This window comes from Nyctibius grandis, chromosome Z (genome assembly GCF_013368605.1).
Source record: "Nyctibius grandis isolate bNycGra1 chromosome Z, bNycGra1.pri, whole genome shotgun sequence".
Taxonomy (NCBI): domain Eukaryota; kingdom Metazoa; phylum Chordata; class Aves; order Nyctibiiformes; family Nyctibiidae; genus Nyctibius; species Nyctibius grandis.
The window spans coordinates 47,923,785-47,929,784 of record NC_090695.1 but is presented as its reverse complement, the minus strand read 5'-3'; the positions used below and the strand labels follow the sequence as shown (position 1 = coordinate 47,929,784).

Below are 6,000 nucleotides of genomic sequence, written 5' to 3'. Positions count from 1 at the left end.
AAAGAGAAACAGCAGCTGAGATATTTTATTCTGTTCAGTTCCTCACTGTACTCAAAAAGGATGTAACATCTAAGCACAATGCTGGAAAAACTGGGTGAGGGGGGTATTTCTGAAATAGTGAACTAAAAATATAGAGCACAATACTTGAAACTAAACTACCATGAAGTAACTGAGGAGCATACTATCTTCCTCCCACAATAAAACTGATGTGAAAGAAACCCTGAAAACTGTCTTCAGATGCTCTCTCTACAGTTTCTGATTAATTTTCCTCTCAGAGACTCTAACTAGAAGAGACTAATGTGAGATCATCAGCATCCAATATGTGAAGAAAGTAAGCTTCCCTTTACGGAAAATCCGATAGAGTTCAACAGCAAATAATTTTTCTAGTGACTTAAACAACTGCCTATGGAATACAACAGATCAGTTAAATTCCTATTGTGGAGCTCTATAGGCTAGTTAAAAATTACCATACACTCCCTTCCTGGTGAAATTTTACAAAACATCATCAGCAGGTGAAATGAATATGGATGCACTAACATCAATAAGATTACATTAATTTACACCAGAGGAGGATCTGGCCCATGTGTGTTTAGAGTAATTTGTTAATGAATCTCTGCAAATTTCTCTTGGTTTTAACAACTGTTAAATTCTACATCACTTTCCCATATTGATCTTCCATGCTCTGTTGTTTTGCTTTTTAACAGGGAACCGCTCCCTTCACCATATGGTCCAGCCGCTTTCCACAGTATTCTCTGCTTATTTCACCATCATGTAACACTCTTCTCTTCTGGGAACTAGATGACACAGTGACATGTGAATGCTGCTCACAGCACAACGTGAATTTCTGCTGATTTTTCTGGCACAGAACAGCAGAGGCTGACCAGGGCAACCTCCTGCATAAAACATCTGCTCCGCAGCCTTGTTTGTCTTCCAAAATCCTTCACAGTTGTAAAGACCAACCTGCATCAAATCGGCACGCAGAGTCCCTTTGGGTTCCCAGGCAAAGGCAAATCCTTCAGTGGAGTCCCTGATATTCCCAGTGATTACTTCTAACTATTTTCCTGAATTTTGAATACTTTGGGTGCTCCTGCTGAGCACACCCCAGGCCAGCCTACAGTCATCTGGGTATCCATTTGGAAGATGTCTGAACAAAGTGATTAAGAAAAGCAATTCCCTATATACCATCCAGCAAACTAAAAAAGTGGCATTTCTAGTAAGGTCCTTAGTTACAGAAGGAATATTGCAGGGGTTCACCAACCATTAAAAATCACATCCATGGAGCAAACTCATGGCCTACCTGTTCTTAATCCCATCTTATTTTACATGTTTACAGCGGTCTGTAAAATGTCTAACATTCATAATTGTAAAGTATGAGCCTGACTGTGCAGGACTTGATAGGGCAAAAGATCCATTGCCCTTTTACATTAAGAGAGTGAGAATTGGATCCGTGTTGGTTTTTATAAGTCTTTCTTCCTTCAGCTGCAGTGTGCCCAAGAATAACTATGCGCTGATTAAAAACCTGCCCACTTTTGACCACATTTTCAGAGTGCAGCTGAGTTTGGTGAATTCCTCTGAACTGATTAAAAGAAAGATCTTATTTTTCTCTGTGTAGGAGCAATTACTTTGCCAGGCATTCAATAATGTTGTCTTGACAAAAATCATATCTACAGTTTGATGAGCTTTCACTACTAAAGAAAGTCAACAGTTCTTTATATTAAGATGTCCCTGCACTCAACATTTTGTTTTTATTTGTGGTGAGATATATATATTCCCACAGGTAAAGCTAGCTCCTCTGATGCCAGAATGGGAAAGGGGAAAAAGGAGTTACAACCCTTCCTAAGATTACAGGCTTTGAGTCCCTCCTGGACATCAAAACTCTCTCGTACCTTCCTTAGGGCAAAACCCCCTTAGTGTTTCTCAGACAGCTGTCAAAATCCTCAGCTCTGCCACTCTTGTGTGTTGTTTCTTGTCAACGTAAAATTCTGCTGCACTTTGAACCTTTGAAATAGGGGCCAGAATGAACTGAACTGAATCTACCAATAACGACTGATACAGAAATTGGGGAACGTTGCACAGGTTATTCTGACGTGGGAAGATAACAAATGGGGATGAGCCCAGCAACAAGGTGCCGTTGTACCCCTGCCGTATCCCAGCTCCTCAGAACTCTGTCTAATGGGATGTTGCTCCCACAATCACATGGCTCTGGGAAGCTGGTAGAGCAGAAAATACACATGTATACAGTGTGGGGCTCAGCACATCAATTGGCATCGAACTTCACACAACCCAACTGAAAGACTCAGCTGCTGCCAGTGAAAGAGACCCAAGAGCCTTCCCGTCAATAAGCATAATAACTCCCTTCCCCAAGCCAGTGTGAGCAGCCCACAGTTGTTAACGAGTCTAGGTAAAACAAATAAGGTTGTGTTTTCAGAAAGTCTGACAGCATGGAGAACTGAGATTGGTATTCAAGTTCCACAAAAATAGCTTAAAAAACTTGGTGGGAGAGAAAAGACAAGGAGAATAGCTTACTGTATTGCATACAGAGAGAGAAAGGGAACAGGGAGTCAGGTAAAAGAAAAGAGGGTGTTTTTTCAAGCCGTGAAGACGTGTCTGATTTTGCAGATCGATTCTAGTAAGTTAAGAGCAGAAGGAGCAGTAAGGGAATGAAGGACTGAGGAGGTGACTTCCATTTTGGCAGAGAGCTAAATGAAAAAGGGCTACCGTGTGTGATTTAAGTGAAGAAATTAGGCAGTGAAGGCTTGGAAATTAAAGACAGGGAAAGAAAATGGATGAATGGAAAACACCTTTGTAAAAGAACCTGAATATAAAACTTGTACAAACTGATGAGTTAAGACAGTACTAGTGTCTGGAAAGTAGGATTTTTTAGTGCTTTCTGCTTCTTGCAGAACTTTCATAACATAAAAATCTGGTCTGTATTTTTCAAAACCCTAAATACAGGGGGAAAAAATGTTGTCTGTCAGAAAGCCTTTTTTGACTAATGAAGAAATACAGTGTAAAATAAACCATTCAGTATTGAGGAAATATTTGTGAAGTATCTGCAGCACACTGTAAGTGCCCAATCTAGATCCGCTTACAGTTCAAACCCACAACAGTCAGTGGAAGTTTTGAACACCTCAAAACGTATGTAGTGATTGAGCATAATGTAATGATTGAATGTCAGCCTTTGGTATTATTGAACGGGTATTTCCCGCAAATCCTGACTGCGTTCAGTCTCTGTTCTCGTTTTCTGACAGAGAAGTAGCATGAGATGATCAGGGGCCTCTTTGTGGAAATGGGGTTAGGGGTCTTGGCAAATCAAGGGGTTTACCCCCCTGACACACGCTTGGGTACCCAGAAATTATTTGTACCCGTTCAGCTTCTCTAATTGCTTTCAGACCTGGGGTAAGTTTGTTTCACTAAAATTTATCTGTGCCCAGGATTATTCTGTTTGGTGCAGAACTCGCTTCTGTTTTAGATTTTCAGGGAAAGAAAGAAAATATATTTTAAGTCTCAGTTCCTTACATTAGAAAATTACCCTAAGTATACATTCAGTTTAAACTGTCTGAAAGGAAAGAAGAAACTTTTCCTTGATACAGATGAATGTTTTCCCTTGTAACAACTAACAACTAGAAATTGAATGAATATGTGTGTAATTTTAGATTCCAAATCAAACACCAAACCAAAACCAACTTCTCACAGTCCTTTCATTATCTGAAAATAAAAGGCAGAAAAACAGCTGTCATAAACAAGTAATTAGTTTAATTTTAATGCCACACTTTGTGGCCTGACAGCAAATCCCCTAGCTGCAGTCTGTCCTTTCAGTTATCTGGTTTGGAAAAAAAAAAAAAAAAAAGCGTAAATCATGTTAAAGCCATTGCACATGTAAATGAATCCTGTGGAAACTGGACACCTTCGCGCTGGAATAACTGGAGTCTCTCCTTGCGGCGTTAGTCCGGCGAGATCTAGAGCGTGGAAATTACCGCTAAAACTCTTGAGGGATTGCATGCCGCTGCCAAACAAACGTGCACGCCGATTTCCAGCTCTCCGACTTTGGGCTGTTTTGTCGGGTTTATAGCGTAGTCCGCGGCCGCAGCCTTGTCCGTCCGACCCCGCGATGTTCTGAGAGGTCAGCGAGGCGCCGGGGGCGCCCCACGGGCGCGAAGGGGCGGACCCACGGGCGGTCGGGTCGGACTCCACGCCGCCGCGCCTGTGGGCAGCGGCTGAGCTCCGCCCGGCCGCGGCGGGGTCTGCGAGCCTGGCTGCCTCGCTGCACCGCCCGATTTTGGGACGGCCGTCCCGGCGCCGGGGCGCCGGCGGAGCGGCGGGGAAGGCGCGGGAGCCGGGGCGGGCGGCTCAGCCCCCGTGCGCCCCGAGTGGGGAGCTGTCTCCGGCACAGCCTCCGCATCGCCCCGCCGCGCCGCGGCCGGGCTGGGGGTATTACCGCCGGCGGCGACGGTGGGCCTCGGCGCGGATCCGGGGAGAGGGGGATTAACGCATTTGCGGCGCTTGCTCCTCCCCCTGGCTGGATCGGCTCCGAGACAGGGATTAGCGCCGCGAGCGACCACGGAGGCGGGATGTGGGCGGAGGGAAGCAGGAACGGAAGACAAGCGGGCGTCCGAGACCTGCGCCAGCCGCCAGCTGTGGCCCCAGTCCCCGCTCCCCCGGGGGATGCGCCCGGGGTATACGGCCCGCCCCGGCCCCGCGCCGTCTGCCAGGCGGCGGCGTGCGTGGGGCCCTGCCGCTGCCCCGGGCTCCGCAGCGGCCCCTGCTGCCGCGCCCGCAGCCTACGCAGGAGCTGCGGACTCCCCGGGGGGCTGCGGGCTGTTGCCCGGCACCGCGGCCCCGTCGCCGCCGCCGCGGGCGGTCCGGGCTACTCTGGCTGCGGGCGTGGAACAACTGTGATGGTTGGAGGCGTCGGCAGCTCCGGGGGTAAGGGCGGGGGCCGGGGGCGGCGGGTCCCCTCCGCTTACACCTGCTCGACATAAGCCTGGTAACGCTCAGCGCCGGCCCCGCGCCGGCGGGGCGGTGTCGCTGGCGGTAGCGTGGCCGGGTAGACAGCACCGGAACCGGGAGCCGCCCCCCGCCGCACCGGCTCGCCGACCCCCGCCCCGCCCCGCCCCACCGCGCCCCTCGCCGCCGAGGCCCCGCCCCTGCCCCGCCAGCACCGCCCCCTTGGAGACACCGCCCGCTGCCCGGCGGGGCGGGGCTGCGGGGCACGTGCCCCGCCCGTCGCGGCGGGCGGGGCGAGAAGAGGGGCGGAGAGCCGGGCGCGCCCGTCCGCCGCCGGGATCCAGTCCGGGCTTTGTCTCCGCCACCGCCGGCGGAGCCGCGTCCCAGGGGCACGGAGGCGGGCGGCGGGCGCCGAGGGGAGGCAGGGCAGCGGCAGGCAGCGGCTCCACGGTCCTCGCCACGCTCAGTCCAATGCGCGGCAGCCCGGGGCGAGGAGTGACTGCGCTTTCTTGCCGTGGCACGGCGAGTGCCTCCAGCCTAGGAGTTTTCTTGAAGCAGCCGTCACAGCGGGAGCACTTTTGGTAGAGAGGGAGCAGGAGGAGACCCCGAAATGATTTACCTCCCGAGGCGCGACTGAAGGGGACTTAACTGGAGTGGAACCGTAGAGGAATTTGGGTCTGGAGAAGAGTTGCGAACGCTATTTTTTTTTTTTCCCCTCCTTCTTCTCCCTGTTCCCTCCCCTCTTTTCACCCATCATTGGAAATGAACAAATTGCATTTGCAATTCCGAAAGTAGAAATATTAAATATTCCATCCCCCGGGAAGCACACATGTAGTAATGACAAAGGATTGCAAAGGAGAGAGTGGCTCCAGTTTCCCAGAGAGATCCCCTTAAATGGATTACTAAATGGGACACTACATCAGCTAGTTCTGTCCTCTAGCTGCCTAGCTACATGCACCGAAAAGGTACAGTACTCCCCCGTCCGTATCCCTATCTGATGTTTCGGGGTTGCTCGGAAAGGAAGGCTCCCGGGTCGCCCCGGCAGGCTCGGGA

General features: G+C 50.2%; 1 protein-coding gene across 3 annotated transcripts in view; it reads left to right on the top strand.

Moving 5' to 3' along the window:
• The first annotated feature begins 5,396 nt into the window (after positions 1-5,396).
• SEMA6A (semaphorin 6A) overlaps positions 5,397-6,000 on the top strand; it is a 118,946-nt gene continuing 118,342 nt past the window's right edge. For all 3 annotated transcript variants that reach the window (XM_068423046.1, XM_068423045.1, XM_068423047.1), the window contains exon 1: positions 5,397-5,912. The gene's annotated coding sequence lies outside the window, so the exon portion shown is untranslated. The remainder of the gene's footprint in view (positions 5,913-6,000) is intronic.